Source organism: Cyprinus carpio, chromosome A9 (assembly GCF_018340385.1).
Source record: "Cyprinus carpio isolate SPL01 chromosome A9, ASM1834038v1, whole genome shotgun sequence".
Lineage (NCBI taxonomy): Eukaryota > Metazoa > Chordata > Actinopteri > Cypriniformes > Cyprinidae > Cyprinus > Cyprinus carpio.
In genome coordinates, this window is record NC_056580.1 from 21,885,683 (window position 1) to 21,904,373 (window position 18,691).

Genomic DNA, 18,691 nt, shown 5'->3' on the forward strand with positions numbered 1-18,691 from the left:
CAGCTCAGCCCCAAGATATTGCTCTGAGAAGTCAGAGATTAATAAGAGACTTGCTGTGTGTGTTTGTGTGTGTGCATGTGTGTTAAATGTGGTCCAATTGCACATTGAGATGTAGATTTTGCCTCAGGATAGAGATTGCAGTGCCATTCGTCTGTATACGCCAGAGGCAAAGAATACATATTTAATCTATATTTTACATTCTTTGCACTCTGCAATTTAGGTAAATTGGCTCATACATAGGCCATGTAACTAATATTTCCTTTCAATCTGTGAAGTCATGTTACTTCACGTTCACAAATTCATATTTTTTTTTCTTTTCAGTGTCTTGAAAGGCTATTATATTTAAATATCATATTTATATCACACACACACAAAAACACACACACACGTGTTGTAACCTTCACACACAGGCTGAGAGGGTTAGCTCTGGGGTTCAAAGTAAATCATTCACCAGGCCAAACTGTCACTGGAGCAAACTTAAAGTTCTTTATTTGTCATAAAGCAGGGTTCAGGGTAAAGGGGAGAAAACTTGAACATAGGTACTTCTTCTCTCTCAGGTTGCTCCTTCCTGCATCAATTTTATTTCTGAAAAAAGAGGCAGGAGAGGTGTAGGATTAGTTAAGGGGATTCGCTGTACTAACGCCGTCAATTAAGCCTCTATCTTCAAGAGGGTAGTTGGGCTGGCTGGGCTTGAATGCATCCAACACTGAGTCTGTCCTCTTCCCCTTCGTCTCCCTCTACTGTGGCTTCTTTGTTCCCTTTTATGTGATTACTAATTGCCCAACAGCCTGCAGCTGAGGCTGCCTGCCAGAGGGGAATGCTGCACACCTGTGTTAGAGCTGTCCTTGGTCCTGAACACCACTGTTTCACCCAGACCTTGTGTCCTCTGATGGTGCTATCCATGGTGCTGCAGGTGACTGTGCTGCGTTGTGATGGACTGTTTCTTTCTGGCCACCACAGTGTATAAAATATGTATTTACTTATTTAAAAGAGTATCAGAACCCCTGATTAAAATGCATTGATATACTTGAAAAGCAAACCCCCTTTTTACAAGATTTGGCACTTTAAGCAAATTTTAATCATATATTACACTTTCATATTTAAATTCAAGTCCTATTCCATTAAATACTACAGCTGTTGTCACAGTCTGTTTTTGAGAGTAACAAACCCCCACATAGGACGGGGATGTGAACCTGGATCTCTTAGAACACTTTAAAGCATCAACTGTACCACAAAGACAATTTATGGGACTGTAAAGTTCCCACAAAAAACTTTGACATTGTCAAATAAAAAATAATGTATTTTAATTAAGAATCAGTTGACAAGAAATTCTTTTAATTTGGAAAGTAGTCATTACTAAAATAGAATATAATAAAAGCATAATATACACTTGTTAAAATGAGTGTGATATTAGCTTTTGGTCATATCACACAGTGTACTCCCCTCAATGTAAAATACTTGCTATAGGAACTTGAGGTTAAAGGGGTCCTGCAATGTTGTCACTGGGTTTTCTGAAGTTGAATAGCCTGAAATCAGTGGTTAAGCCCTGCTTGAGAATGTCTGCAGAAAAAGTATAGATCTCTCTCCTTTTTATTGCCATTTTTAACCCTCCTTTAGTACGGATGAGTGAATGCATGGTTGATGCCTCACCGCAGGTGGGAACAAATCGAGCTGAAGCTCGTTAAGGAGAGTATCGTGACGATGGTGATCTAACCTTCTGCCATCTCTCAAAGGATCTTCAGAGGAGGCCGGCAGCTGCAGTTGTCTCTGTCCCTGTGCTGATCGAGTGTGCATACTCAGCCATACTGAATAATGCACGGCACCTGCCTGGGCTGAAGGAGGCCTGCTGTGTGCTGAAGAAAGAAAAATACAGATCGCTAATTGACTTTGGTTCCTCATGCTATGCTAATGAATATTCCATGAGGCAGGGATGAGGCACAATGCGTGCCGTCCTGTGAGGTGAGTGCTGGTATCTTCAAGAGAGGTTAAAAGATAAATGATGGGTGTTTTTAAGTGACATCTGAATGATTTGGCCATTGTGTTTCTGGATCTCGATTAGAAGAGATGTCAGGAAAGCGAGATTTAATAATAAAGCACAAGTAGGTGTTTCCAAACTTTTAACTGGAGAATCTGGTCCAACGGGTGGTCAGTAATGGAACAATGCAAAATGAGAGTGAATTTTGTAAATGTAACATTATTTTTGGTTTATATAGGAGCCACTGCCATACTTGGAACAAAACTGGCCACTGCCACATACATCATGATCTGGCCAGACTTGTATCCAACAGAGGACAGAAGGAAGGGAAATTCCTTTTCAACTCTGCTACAGATTTCTATCATGTTTTAACAGGACAACTAGGACTACCAGTTACTGTACATGGTAAGATATCCTTTAGTAATTATTACAGATTTGTATTTCATTTGCTGGATCTAATTAAACCTTTCTAATTTCAGAGTATGTGGTAGTAGCACTACAATACTGTACATTCCTCTACACAATGCTAATAAAATGCATGCAATTACCAAGAAAAAAACATGTAATCAGATCAATTTATCAGTTTAAAACCACTGATCTAATGTGCATAAAGTATATTCTCACCTGGTATACTGTAAAAATGCAATATGATCAATTTGTTTTATTCCCATTCAAAGAAACATATTTTGTCGGATGAATAACAAGTTGTTTATAATGTGTCTTCAATATGAGCAATCAGTCTGGAAAGTTAACGTCAAGCACATATTTTATCCTGCGCATTATTACCCATAATAGGTGCTGATGTAGGCAAACAAACAAGAAACAGCTGTATACGGGCATGCTTAAATCACTGAAGGAGCCAATGTGTTGCACACAAAGACAAGCCATTTATGTCTGTTATTGTAAATTGATGCTGCCCACGGCTTGGTTTCATACTTGTCCGCTTTAATTCACTTCTTATTTTCTCTGTGCTCTTATCTGAAATTACTGTTCAAAATTACTGTCCTGTCTCTTATGAAGAATTTAAAACCCTAATTAGTCATACCTTGTCTCAGAAAACCAGAAACCTAACTCAACAATTTCATTGTCATATTTTCTGTGAAGACTCAAAAAACCCAAATGAGCCACTCTGCATTTCATATAACTAAACTGCCTGTAGTATTACTTCTCTTGTTTCATGAAAATATAAATAATTAGACATAACTAAGAGAAGTGATTTGTACTCCAGTGGCAGTAAGACACTCCATATTGCATTTAACTCAAATGTGTTCTTAAAATAAATTTCACAATGCCCAGGGCCCTGAAAATGGACTTCCTGTTTGGATTAAAGGCACCTAAAATGATGCTACATTGTTTGTAGCAGCTAAACTCAATAATAATGAAATTATTTACTGATCTTCATGTTGTTCCAAAATTGTCTTACGTAAATATCATTGTCTGTTATTGACCACAGTTATCATTCTCTAAAAGGACACAAAATACAACAAAAGTAATCCATGCAAGAAAAGTAATTGATTTTTTATTTTTATTTTGGGTGAACTACTTTTTTTGTTTGTTTTTTTTTGCAGAAGATGAAAAGAAACATCAAGATTGCAAATGTGTAGCACCGTTTTTGTATTGTGCTTACGGATCGAAAAACTGCCAGTAAGAGCTGTTTTGCTTTTCCAGGGAATGAAAGTGTGGCATATATTGTGGGTATGGAGAGCAGAAGGGGTCTTTACCTCCTCCTCTTCTCACCAGTTCCTCTCTGCAGGGTGCTTTCCTACAACTATGACACTTGAACTGTGCCAGCTAATAGACCAGGGTGAATAATCAATATCTGAACTACAACATTCTCAAAATGCTGGATTTTGAAATGGTGCTAAAGTTTACATAGCTGCAACATACTTAGAGTATAGAGTTTGTCAAGTCAAGTAGAGTCACCTTTATTTATATAGCACCCAAGAGCAGCATGTACCGTGTGAAAAGTAAAAGTCCTAGTACTGAGCCCTGCAGTTCTCCATACACTTGTAAATGATATGACACAATTTTCATTTACTGCTACAAATTGATAAGATTGAAGACATAGTCTAACAGTGCAAATATATCTATGACTGCTCTATTTAGGGACTCTCTACAGGTGTATCTTTTCAATTCTTGCTCCATTCAGTTCATTATGCAAAAGTTTAACATGATAATGTAATTCTCCTAATTTCTCTATTACATAAGAATGGATTTGATGCCTTATGTTGCTTGTGTTCTTGTTTTCTACAAACTTCAGCATGCATACAGTAATGCCTTCATTTGCATGTTTTCATTTTGCTAGACATTTTTAGAGAGAGGGAAACAAGATGCTTGCAGGCTGATTACTTCTCCTCTGTGACTTTTAGTTAAACATCAGCCCACATCCAATTCTCTTTGCTATGTCATGTTTTTCTCTCCTGTCATCTCAGTCTCTAAGTTCCTTTCTCATAGCACTGTACTCCCTGCTCCCTCCCTTTGCATCTCTTTTTAATAAACACCCACTGAACTTCACGTCTTAATTTGAGATATAATTTAAAATATTAATTCTGCTTGCGATGTGAAAGGGCTTTCTCAGAACTGATAGTATAGCCTGTGATCAAGGTGCACTACACTCACATTCCATATGGAATGCAAATTTTATATTTTATTTTATTTTTTATTTTATTTTAGGGCCTTGTGGCCTTTATTTCACATAGAAATGGACAAGGATATGATGGGATTGAGCTAAAATTGAATTATTTGGCCTCAACACCAAACGATACGTCTGACGGAAATCCAATACAGCTCAACATCCAAATAACACCATTCCTGTAGTAAAGCATGGAGGTGGTAATATCCGGTTATAGGGTGTTTCTCTGCAGCAGGGACTAGAGCACTTGTCATGATAGAAGGAAACATGGATAGGGCAAAATACCGTCAAATTCTTGAGAAAAATCTGCTGCCCTCTGCCAGAAAGTTTTCAATGGGAAGAAGGTTTACTTCTAACATGACAGTGACCCACAACACACACTAAAACTGAGCACACAGTGGTTAAAGGAGAAAAAGGTGAATGTCCTTGCATGGCCTAGTCAGAGCACAGACGTAAACCCCATTGAAAATCTGTGGAAAGACTTGAAGACTGCAGTCCAAAAATGGTCACCATCAAATTTAACTGAACTTTTAACTGAATAGTGGGCAAATATTGCAAAGACTAGATGTCCAAAGTTTAATCCCAACAGAATAAAGGCTGTAATTAAAGCAAAAGGTGGTTTAACTAAATACTGACACAAGGGGGTGAACTCAATTTATTTATTTTTTTCTGACGTTGGTGTTCTTTCACTTTGATGTTATAAGTTGCACTGAGTAAATGCAGTTGGATAAAACAAAAACTGTATCCGTGTTCATTTCAGGCTGCAAAGCAGCAAAATTTGATTATTTTAAAGAGGGGTAATACTTTTCTATACCCACTGTACCAACTTTAACCCTAATAAACTAATGTAATATAAATGTAAGCAAAAACTTTCTCTGTATGGGGGAAAAAAATAGGATGTAGCAGCCAATCAGTTAGGCTTGGCATCTTACTGTTGTGGGTGAGCTTTTGTAATCTGTTGAGTGAAGCTTAATAAAATGCGTGAGGGGAGAGGGGTGCTAAAGCCGGGCCTGTTGTTGATGGTTTTGTATATCCCTCTAAAGCCACTCAAGCAGGGATGAGGGTGGGCTTACTTTCAATATTTATGAAATTGGCTCTGTGTGAAATTGGTTTTTGCCTAATGGATCCTTGCATGACTGCACTCCTTAAAAGACACTGGAGTCACAAGAAAGAAGAGATGAAGAGAGCAACAGAGATGAAGAGAGCGATAATATGAGTTAAGAAACGGCGAAACCCTCGAACCCAGGCCTACTATAAATATTAATATATTACAAGAGAGATCAACTAATAGGTTGGCGCACAATTCAAGGAATTGTTCAATGAAAGAATACTGACACTTAACATGAACCCGCAGTTATCTCTCGCAACTATCCTATTTGCAGATTTGTGAGCTTTCAAAATTTCGCCATGACTTTATGACTGCGCCATTTGCTTCAAATGGCAAATCTGTAAGTCGCACGATGAAGTCACCCAGAACGCCGAACGCAATTTACACCGGTTTCAAGAGGAAGCCATTTCACTGCACAGAGGGAAGCAGAGGCTTTCCAGAGAGCTTTTTACGCAGGTTTTATCGTCTGGGACCCAACCAGCCAGCTAATGAGGATGACCGTGAGCTTGCTCACTGTAACGGTGATATGGATGCCAGGGAAAATAAAATGTAAAGCTGCCCGGACAGAATGGCATGCACTATAATACCGTGGTACATTAAGCAATAATTGGAAGGACCTTCTGATTATGAAGTCAACCCATTTGGCTGGAGTGCCACATCTCCCCTCTTTCACAGATGGTTAGCTTAGATTAAGTGGGGGAAAATCAAATGTACAGGCCCTATCTCTTTGGGGGAGTTCTGGAGCGTCTTACTTGGCGGCCTTGGTAATTTACGAGGAGGACGGGGCTCCGTGGATCCCTCTGTTTCGACATATGTCTGCCAGTGACATTTACCAGACTATCTGGATTAATTAGTTTTCATGGTCCATACGCTCGGGGTATGTTTGGAAAGAATTCCCACAACCGTTTCAGCTTCCAATTGCACCAAAGCATCGACCTGTCCCATGAGACTTTTATAGCCATTTATATATGAAGTGTGAACCCAAGAGGTCTATGGAGGACATCTAACCATTACCATTTATCTCAGTGGTAGTCTGCAGGAAGAATGTGATTTGAAAATTAACATTTTCTTATCTACTAAGTTTGAAAGTTTTGGGTCCAAGAAGTCGCTTATACTTAGCAAGGCTGCATTTATTTAATCAGACATATAGTAAAAACAGTAATATTATTACAATTTCAAATAACTCTTTTCTATTTTAATAAATGTTTAAATATAATTTATTCCTGTGATGGCAAAGCTGCATTTTCAACATACATTATTCCAGTTTTCAGCCACACATGATCCTTCAGAAATCATTCTAATATGCTGACTTGGTGCTCAAGAAATGTATCTTACTATACATAGCTCTCCAAGATGGTGCCGTGGATGGCCACCTTGGTGTGGAGCCCCACATTATTTGAATTTTTTTGTTAGATTGTCCTGTTTTTAGTTATGTTCCTACAATCAGTTTCACCAAGGACGAATTGCTGAACATTCAGCAGTACATCACCCAATATTTCACAATTTTTCGACTATTATGATGTTTTACTGAACATTGTAGTTGGCGGAGCAGCGGCACTGTTCAAGCATGGGAAGCAAGTCAGTGTGCTCATCAAGCTGAGTGCGGCTTTAGAACTCTTCTGTGAACTGCCAAAATACAGACTGCATGTTACATGCCCTACTAGAGATATTAATATGCTGTACCACTGTTACTGTCTTGTTCATCTTATACTGACCTACAGGCAGAAACTGAAATAAGCTAAATAAGCCTGTAATAAATACTGTAAAAGATGGACTTATGAAGCAGATCGGGATTTACAAGCGTGTTTTGACTGCACTGATTGGAGTGTTTTTGAGGCAGCAGCCACCAATCTGGACGATCTCACAGACACTGTAACATCATACATCAGTTTCTGTGAGGATATGTGCATTCCTACCAGGACTCATTTAACTGACAACAATGAAAAATTGTGGTTCACTGCGAAACTCAGACAGCTCTGTCAGGCCATAGTCTTGTATAAACAGGCCAAAAAGACACTTGCAAAGGAGATCAGAGTGGCTAAGAGAAACTACTCTGAAAAGCTGAGAATCCAGTTTTCAGCCAATGACCTTGCTTCAGTGTGGAAAGGACTGAAAGACATCCCTAATTACAAGATACCATCCCACAGCACTGTGTTGAATCCACAACTGGCTAACGATTTGAATGAGTTCTATTGCAGATTTGAAAAACCCTATACCCCACACCCATTCTGACCATCTCTCCATGAATCCATTAACACCTTCAGCAACCCCCTTCCATACCACAACACCCCCTCAGGGATGTGTGCTCTCCCCACTGCCCTTCTTCCTCTACACCAAGGACTACCCTGCATAGGAACCCTGTCAAGCTCCTGAAGTTTGCAGATGACACCACACACATCGGCCTCATACAGGATGGTGACTATTCTGCTTACAGACAGTAGGTTAAAGAGCTAGCTGTCTGGTGCAGTCTTAACAACTTGGAGCTGCTCAAAACAGTGGAGATGATTGTGGACTTCAGAAAGAACCCCCTCTGCACTCCCCATCATGGATAACAATTTGCAACAGTGGAGTCATTCAGATTCCTGGCACCAGCATCTCTCAGGATCTGAAGTAGGAGTTCCACATAGACTCCATTGTCAAAAAAGCCCAGCAGAGTCTATACTTCCTTCGCCTGCCAAAATTAAACCTGCCAAAGGAGCTGCTGATACAGTTCTACTCTGCAGTTACTGAATCTGTCTTCTGCACTTCTAAAACTGTCTGGTTCAGCTCAGCAACCAAAACTGACCTCAGAAGACTAGAGCAGGTAGGACGGATTGCTGAGTGAAACACTGGTACAACACTCCTCACTCTCCAAAACTTCATCCTGAGTAAAAGGGCTGGCACTTTTACCCTGCCAGCCCTTTCACTCTTGTCTTATCACTGTCATTCTGTTTGTGCTGGGGAAGCTTCTGTCACCATAACAAATTCCCCTGTAATGTGTTAATGTACCTGGCAATAAAGCTCTTTCTGATTCTGATTCTGATTATCAATGTTGAAGTCCGTTGTGGTGCTTAATATTCTTGTGGAAACCATGAGACTTTTTTCAGGGTTCTATGATGAATAGAAAGTTCAAAAGAAAATAATTAATTTGAATTTGAAAAATGTCTCAATATTTTTACACTGCTTTTTAAAAGATTTCTAAGTGTTTTCTTTTATGCTCCACAGAATAAAGAAAGGCATACAAGTTTGGAACGACATGAGGGTGAGGAATGATGTTTTCATTTTTGGGTGATCTACTGTATCCCTTTGAGAACAATCCAAGAAATCCCTCAGGGCTCGAAATTGCGACTGTTTTGGTAGCACATGCTCCCAAAATGTAATCAGTGTGACCCCAAATATATGTGGGTGCATTTGTGCGAGTGCACATAAAGTGTGACCTATCTTAATTTCTCTGCTAAACATTCGTGAATTACTACACAGTATGTACCTGCTGTGAGCCGATACAGTGACCAACTCCACCATTCTATCTAACGTTACATAACCAATTAAGCTTCATCATTACATTCTTAAGTTTAATGCATATTTTAGATTGGTAATATTAGCCATCAATCACTCCCTTTCACTGCACTCCGTTGTCACGTTGAAAGGAGTGAAATTATTTCCTTATGAAATTAATTCTTTGTGAAGCCAGATATTCAGGAGCTCTCGCAATGCAAATGGAGATGCAACAAAACAATGGGCTTTGATCTCTTTGTGAAGCCAAACACTCAAGAACTCTCACAATGATTTGATCAGATTGGAAGATCTAGGAGAAAGACCATTTACTCCTTGGTCCCTTCACCCATCCTTTCCCTCTGGGTACATGGTCCAGGTCATTAAAAGTTGACAGAGAAATGCCAAGAACTCAAGTTACTATTCTCACATGAAACATTTACTATATCTTCAGGATTCATGATCGTAAACTTTTCATTTTTGCTATCTTTCTAAATGTCTCTGTGCAATCGGTAAAATGGTCTCAATCTCACAGTAGTCATTTATATTATGAGAAAGATTGACAACTTTTGTAGAATTATGTTCTGCTGAGAAGGGTGTGTGTCCCCCTTTAGGGGTCTGTGAGAATGTTTATCTCCAGCCAGGTGTGACCTTGATGTGATCACAGGAACCTAAAGAACCAAAATGACTTTTATGTTTTTACAACTGATTTGAAGATTTCTTTGTTGTTTATTTTGTTATTTAAGAGAAGTGACAAAACACTACGGGGCAATTCTGTAATCAGATCAGCCCGTAGTGTGAAGTGTATTTCATATGCTCCATACTATGTATCTTACTGAAGTCAGGTATACTATTATTTATTCAAAAATGTAATTGTGTTAAACACATTGTGCCTATAGAGCACACTGTATAGTTGTTTGTGCTACTACACGTACACATTGGCTGGTTAAGTTTATTCTCTAAAACACCTGAGTGCTTTGCTATGCATTTTAGACCATGTGTCTTAAATTAGGATAACTGTTACTGTACATGTGTGACTATGTTAAATTTGTGTGCCTCCTGCATGGATCACTTGGCTGTTCCCCATATGGCTACAGTGTCTATGTGCAGGAGCAAAGTTGCAACACAACTACAATGTGATTTACAATTACACTATCCTTTCTAAATTGGCTTCTAATTGTTTCATTATGTAATTGACATGATACAATTTTACCTGACTGATAATAAATTGCTATATTTGATTTATCCTAAACTCTTCTGAAATCATTATGACTAGTAAACTGTGAGGAGGCTTTTGTTACTGCAAATCTACGACTAGGATAGGTCAAACTGAAGGCTCGAGAATGATAGGAGCAGTAGGCACTTCATCGGAGACCTTCTGATTTCTGTCTATCGCTGCTGTTACCAAGCTGTATGGGGAAAGATTAAATTAACTACACTTTTGTCATAAGCAAGCAGTAGGCGGCAGGCAAAACATGTATTAGTCTACCTACATCCTCTGACTAACATCAGACTGGCGAGTTTGTCATCGTAAGATGACCTTAAACCTTCAACCAGGCCGCTGGATTCTGCTATTTGGGCTGGTGGGTGGATCCTTACAACGTGACAGGGAGCTAACTCGGAACTGACTGGTTTTTGTTTTATTTCAGCCGATCTCTGTTCTGGACTTACACAAACTGCATTGAATTCATTTTCCAAAATGCCATTTGTGTGGAAATATTATGTTGTCTGTAAACGGCCGTTAACAGAGGCCAGAGATGCTGAAGATGAACACAAAGAAAATAAAACACTGTAGCAGGCAGAACAAGCTCACTGATCACTACACGTGAAATATAGAAAGAAAATCCTAAATATTGAACTGGTAGTGGGGGTTTAAATTAAAGTATTTCTGAGGGTAACTGACTTGTCTTGTGAGAAAAGTTTAAATTACTTTTTTTTTCTCATCCTGCCTCTGTATATTGCTTATATAAATAACAAAGCAGTGCGTTTGTGTTTGTTTTTTTTTATGGCGTTTTCTAAGGTAAGTAGTGCAGTGCTGCTTTGTTTACATGGTTTAGGAGATTGTATATTGATTTTCATTAAGTATGTATGTTGTTTTTGTTTCGTGCAGATGTTTTATGTAGCATAATTTCACTCAGATTTTGAAATAATACATTCTAATTTGCATCTGAAACTGCTCATGTATGCAGCATCTTTGTTTGGATCATGATTAAAATGCAGTGGTTGTCTCTAATTTTAAATGGCTACAGATACAGACTGTAATAGACCAAATAAACATCTTCTTCATTTTTATTGTCTCTTGCTTAAAAAAAAATCAGAATCGGCATACTTGCTTCTAAAACATTAGCAAATGGCATAAAGATTGATGCATCTCTAACAAGAAATGCAGGACCAAGTATATGGCAAAGAATTCAGGATCAGGTTCAATTGTCCCTGTACTAATCAACCAAACACTGATCAAAATCACTGTTCACATACGCAGTATAACTGAAAAAATTAAGTTTGTTTAAAAGAAGTTTTTTCAATATGAAAAATAGTTTTACAGTCATTCTTCAAACTAACACCATTGGTTGAAACAAACAGAGTAATGCGTTGATATTACCACAGAGACCCAGTGACTTGGGGGAATTACCCTAAAGTGCCTTCTCTACAGTTGTCTGTCTGGTGATGAAATACAGTATCGCTGTATCCGGTTCTGCACAAGAGTAAGAGACTCGGTGGCCCACAATGCCTGCTCCAGTGCCTTGTGTTAAATGGGAAGGACCGTAGGAAGAAGATCTTCATTATACAACTGCTTAAAGGAGTGAAATGCCTCAAGAGAAGGAGGGAAGGGAGTGAGGGAGGGTAGCTGACATACTTATCCCTCTCTGTCTCTCTCCATCCATCCTGTGTTTTCATGACAGCTGTCAGCCAAGCAGAACGCCTACTGCCAGTCAGGTAATTCATATTCCCAGCCTGCAAACAGAGAGAGGGATGGGGTGGGAAGACAGGATGCTGGAAGGATGAAAAAAGGTGATGATACTTTTGTTTAAAGCTAAGAGTTTTTAAATAGGAATTAAAAAAGTTGGCCAGACCATGAAAGCAATAGAAAACATAAAAACATCAGTCACAATCTCTCTCTGAAATTTGAAGGTGTTTTTTTTTTTTTTTTTTTTTTATATTCCACTATATTACTTATATTCCTTGTAAATATTGTTAGTCTTATGAATGTCATTTAGATTACCGGTAAGATTTTTTACTTTTTATTTTTGAAAGAAATAAACATTGTATTCAGCAAGGACACACATTTATCAAATTACATTGATCATCAAAATACATTAATGTAAAAAAAAAATTCCATTTCAAATAAATGCTGTTCCTTCTAGTCAAAGAATGCTGAAAAAAATGAATCTCAGTTTCCACAAAAATATAAAGTAGAACAATTGATTTCAAAATTGATATTAGCATATTAGAAATATTTCAGAAGGATCATGCGACACTGAAGACAAGTTAAGGCTGCTGAAAATTCAGCTTATGAATTGGTAACAGTTGGTAACTGTCAAGATCAAATTTTCCTACATGAGCAAAAATGGCAAATTTCAAATCACATAGTGCTAGAAGATTCTATATAAGATTAAGGTGGATAACAAGAGTTTTCCCCCAGATATTCTAACCTTTATTTGAAAAGTGCAGGATAACAGGATCACCAACACTAAAGGTCTACCAGCAAGACAATATCAAGCCAGCATAACTCAGCTGGACTCAGTCTGATTTGTCATTTGTCAGTTTAGGACAATCCATAAACAGAAAGCAGAAAAAAACTCCCCATGTGAGATCAAGGGAGAGAGAACAGGCCTGCTCTGCCTTGCGTGACCAAAAATTGATAAAATTGTATGTAATTCTCCATAATGGGAAGGTAGACTCAAGGCTGTTAGTAGTAATGAGAACACGGAACTTGCTTTAGGGCCACACTCTCTGATGTCTCTTTCTTTTCACTACAAAAGCTCTACTTTAAAACAAGCCTGAGAAATGGCTCTTACAGTCACAAGTGCAGAATGGACCTGGCTTATCGTTTCTGACACCCTGTCAACACCTAATTGCAAAAGCAATACTGGTGAACATTTGAATGAAGCACTGAAAAGCTCTGTCTGTGTTTTGATAAATGCTTTTTTACATAAATTTCACTCAAATATTACTCTTTAAAGTTTTGAAGATTGCAAGATGAATCCTGCAACAGGGCTGGGTACTGTAGTTAATTTAGTTGTATTTCTGTTTTAATGTCCATTTGACTTAGGCACACACGTGAAATAAATTCGGACTGTCTGATACAGTGCAGTGTTTCAAACTGTTAGAAACTGAAAACCCCTTTTAAATATTCCTAAAATAACTGGCTCGTAAGATTCTTGGTTTCAGGATTCAGGGTTTTCTGATTCACTAAAAAGAACTGACTCATATGCTGTGTCCAAAATCGCTTACACTTTCCATCACCATTCCCTAAGTAGCAAATGATATTTTGAGTCCACTACATGTGAAAGAAGTGAATGAAAATAAACCAGCAAATTTTTGACACCGACAAAGTTATTTACAATACTGGTTGTGCTGTGTGTTTGATTCATTAAAAAGAACTGACTCACAAGGGTCATTCATTGCTTGAATTAAGCAACACCAGTGCTATATATTTTTGATTCACTAAACAGAACCAGCTTGTATACTGTAATTAATTTGTTCTTGAATCGATTTATAAAATAAGCTGTTTTCCCACAAAAGCATTTTATTCATCATTGTGAAGCCTCTCCTCCATTGACATCAGTTAAAAATGGCTTCTGGTCTCCTTTACTGTGCAAGTGAATGGTCCCTAACTGGGTATATTGTGAATATTAATTTGATAAATTAACAGCAGGGTTCCAAACTATGCAGTCAAGTGAGTAAAGTTCATCAGGAAGCAGTGACATCTGCATTTACAATTTTTTTTTTTAGCCAGCCACCAAAAATATACATAGAGTGAGTGATCGATCTTGAGAAGATCGCAATAGATTAGAAAACTGATATTTTTACCCAGCCCTGATTGTGATTGTCTCACTTTGTCTTCCAGATCTGCACCTTGTTCGTGGAGAGACAGGTTGGCATAGGCGGTGCTGCCTGCCGTCCTCTGCCTGGCACATGTTCCTGGCACTGGGATGTGCAGTGAAAACCCCCTCCTGTCCGTCACATGTCACTAGCATGTTGCCAGTGCCGGACTTCCGCACCCCTGCTGGGCACAGTGAGTGTGATCACATCACCCTTCTGCTTGAGTCTCACTTGTTCCTCACACACACCTGCAGTAGCATCAGTTCGTGAGCAGGACAGCCACCACAACAAACACAATCAGCCGTACACACACCCGCCCACACACACACACACACATTCAAACATTCATTTAGCGTGCATTCAGAAAGGCACAAGCAACCCAGATTTGTGGTTTCCTCACAGCTTGGTTTTGCAATGATTACTTTAAAAGTAAGTTTCTGCAGTTCAGTGCTCTTGAATTGCTACATGGGAACAATACATCGTACTCTCGGAGTGGATGGTTAATGGATAATTTGCTGGAATTACCAGGCACAATGAGTGACTGCGAAACAGCCGCATAGAAAGAGACTTTATGACAACCAGATGCTTTATTGTTCTCTGGTAAATCGCAGATCAGAATTTGCTAAGAGAGGTAGAGAAGGCTGATCCAGATATTCCAGGCAAGGCCAAACATTCCAACAATCTAGATCAGGGTTTGAAATGAATGGGTGATTGTGGCAAAAAAAAAAAAAAAAAAAAAATCAAGATAAAGATAAACAATCAATCACAGCTGTCACGATTAAAATGAAATGTGAAAATGAATGCAAAGTGCTCATTCACGGAATTAAATTTTGATTCGCTTGCACTGCATCAGATTGCTTTTTACACATTGTTTTTTTGTTTTTTTTTGGCACCATTGAGCCTCATAACGAATCACACGTGTTTCTCTCCGACATGTTTGTCTGTGAAGCCAGAGCAAGAATATATGATGAGCCATTTCCCCAAAATGCAGGCACAAAACACCAAAATGTTTTTATATGTATTCTATTAATTGACATTAATAATCATTATTACAATATCAAGAACAATAATAATATTGCCAATGGAAAAGTTAATTTCTGACCTCAATCTAGATCCTCCTAATTCCACCAGGAGGCACTGATTGACAGGGGTTGGACAAAATGATGTAAACACCCAGGAAATAGACCATATCCATATTGGCTTCAGTACTGCTTCCTGCCTAGTCTCCAGTTGGATGTTGTCTGTGCAAACATCTGCCAGTTGCTTTAGAAATGTTGGAGGAAGGAATCAGTTTCTGACACATCTCTAAAACTGCCCATGCTGGTTTGATCATTTTGCAGCTGTAGCTACCCTTACGAAAAAGAAGTTTATTCAAGTGTGCTATTAGTATACTTATTTTAAACTAAAAAATAGAAATGGGCTTTATGTACTTCTAAGATATATACTTATAATGACAATTAAGTATACTTGACTTATACTTACAAAAAGTCAAAATATACTTGAACTTTACTTAAGTATACTTAATAAAATAAACTTGAAGTATACTACTTTTTGGTAAGGGTAGTTCTGTGATGTTTGGACACAATCCTTCTTAATGTTCAATGGTTCCTATCAGTAATTTTCTGCTTCATTGATGAAGTCTTGCCATGCTTTATGTACACAGTCATAATCGTAAAAACTGTTATTCTTAAAACACCAAACAATTGGGCTGTTGAGCTTACAGAAGCTCCTGCTAAACAGGCTTCCATTTGTCCCTTTTGGAAGTCTGCCAAGTCACCCATTTTACTCACGGCTTGTACCAAACATTGCTGAATGCAATTTATACTACACTGAGATGCAAACTAGAGAATAGAGACAAGGATACGATAAATATTCACAACATTGGTTTTTCTCTGTAGTCTACAAAAATTACACTAACCCCTCTAATAATGGGTGTTCACATTATTTTGTCCATCCCTGTTCCTTTGCTGTGCTTCTTACAGGACTGTTTCACCAGCAGAGGGTACTATTGCAGCTTCCATGTCTGAAAAATTGTTCTTGACATCCCAGTCAACCTTCCTCACTCACTTTATCAAAAACATCCACATGATATCATGTGAGAGTCACATAGGGTGTTGTTAGTCATGTATCCTTTTGGCTCTTTTAAAACATTAAAGTGCAGTGAGTAAAACAGAGCAGCTGCAACATTCGAATGCTTCAATGCCCAGACTTCAAGGCTTTGAACAGTTAATAAGAAATTTATGTTTATCTAGTAAGTCTTTTTTATAAGACTCTTGAATAAGAGCATGTTAAAGTCTGTTGTCATACATATTTACCGATGCATGCCAAATTACACATTAACGTATGCGTTTTCATTTCAGGCTGCAAAGGGGATAGACAAAGCCATACTTTCACCCCTACTAAGATTTTGCTTTTATTGGCATATGAGCAATTCCAGCATTATGGACGTGACATTCGCACTCGATACCTGAAATATAAATTCTCATAGTATGTATCCATTACCAATATATTGAACCATTTCTTTGTATTTTCCTAAACCCCTGAAAATCCAGACATCAGAACTGTATCAGTATAACTTGTTTTATATTTTAGATGAGAGAAATACACACGCATTACGGATGACAAAATTTTTTTTTTTTGACTTTCTGTGATTTACAATGCACAAACCAGAAGCAACAATATCTGCAGAATGGATAAGTGTTGGCTTTTCACAAAACATAAAATATATTTATTACAATTTTCGTTTTAACCATTATTCAACTAATTGCATGTTTATATTGAATTAATATACAGTAATACTAATCCACAATAAGCTCACATATAAAGCTTGCCACAAATCACAGGCAAAATTAGTCTAATGTAAATGATTGTGTAGGTTAATTATTTATTAATAAACCAGTGTTTTCTGAGTCCTTGTCAGCTGCAAACAGATTCACAATGCTGACTCTCGTCTCCACTGGACGATAAAATGCAACATTCAAACAGATTACATAAGCAGAGAGTATTGGATTTCATTTTGAACTGGTTTGTTTAAAAGTAGACATTTCAAGCTTTCTGTAGATAGTGGGGTGTAACGGTACACGTATTTGTACCGAAAATCTTCGGTTCGGGACGTATGTGTATCGACCAAAAACAGCAATGTTTTAACCACTGCACAAATCGAACTTCATTGGAAACCTCCAGTTTTAAATATTGTTGCTTTTGATAATAAACAAAGTCTCATCTTTCAAATTATGTCCTTTTTCAGGAAATATAAACAATAAATGCCGTCTTGGTGCTCTTTGATGTGGCGTGACAGATCGCATATAAACTCCTCCGTTCAAACTGCAGTGTGATCATCTGCATTATGTGGAATTTACATGTTTGCATAGCCTACTTTTTTTTTTTTTAAGTTGAGTACATTTTTTACAATAAATAGTATTTAAATTTAAGTTTGGGCTTTGCTGTTAACTGTAACCTTATAGAAGGCCTAATGTAAAAGGTCTCACTGAAGTTTGAGCGTGAGCTGAGGTAGATTTTTATCCCTAAGAAAATTTTAATTATAATTGAATATTATGTAAAGAAAGAGCAAATTGTTCAGTCAACCACTGTTTAATAAAAAAAGTTTTTCCCCCTGCTGTACCGAACTGTGATGTGATACGTACCGACCCTCATTTTTGTGTATTGTTATACCCCTAGTAGATAGTCTTTAGCCTATTTCTCATGTCTGTGAGACAACCATACCAGAGTTCCAGCTCTTTTTTGTGACGCACTCCAGTTCATGAAGACAGAGACAGCAGGAAGCGCATCTTGTTTGTTTTCATTATTTTACAAAAGCACAACATTTTGTTGTTATGAGTTTACAGAAATAAAATTTCAAACTGATATTAAGTTTAATTATCAGGAAAAAATGCAAGTTATCGTGCGGGTGCATTCCACACTCTGCACAAACATTTGAATATGGACCAGTAATAGAGCACATTAGGTTAACGCTAGAGAGTGGGATCCTTTAGTGGCATTAAAATAAATCTTCACAAGTCTACATTTGAGACAGATTTGTAACCTATAAGTTGAAGGTTATTATTTAAATGATGTAACGGACCAATGCCCCTCTAATTCGTTGATCATAATGGTTGTTTATCAAGATTAAATGGATGTCACTGTCATGAAAAAATTGTTTTAATGATCCATTTATGCATTAAATAATTGAGATAGGTCTACAAAAAAGGTTGAGTAAAATATGCCGAAATTATAATATCATACAAATAATCTAGACTCTGAATAAAACTGCAGTTTCACATTTTGTGTCCGCATTACAAAGGTAATTATTTTTTAACATGCAATTATACGAAATAAAACCAAACAAGATGTGTTTTGAAGAAAAATATTTAGACAAAAATAAGAATAATGTAACCAAACAGCATATCTCCTGCGCATCACACTCAGCAGCATGTGCGCTGAACAGGCAAATTCTTGCTCT

At 37.7% G+C, this 18,691-nt stretch overlaps 2 long non-coding RNA genes across 2 annotated transcripts in view; both read left to right on the forward strand.

Moving 5' to 3' along the window:
• Positions 1 to 388: 388 nt before the first annotated feature.
• On the forward strand, positions 389 to 6,934 carry LOC122134466. The gene is made up of 3 exons (XR_006160853.1): positions 389 to 1,959; positions 2,214 to 2,380; positions 3,544 to 6,934. It is a non-coding gene; the product is annotated as an uncharacterized LOC122134466 (long non-coding RNA).
• A 7,203-nt stretch (positions 6,935 to 14,137) lies between these two features.
• Positions 14,138 to 18,691, forward strand: part of LOC122146152 — a 39,004-nt gene continuing 34,450 nt past the window's right edge. The window contains exon 1 of the long non-coding RNA XR_006160854.1: positions 14,138 to 14,425. This is a non-coding gene — a long non-coding RNA (uncharacterized LOC122146152). The remainder of the gene's footprint in view (positions 14,426 to 18,691) is intronic.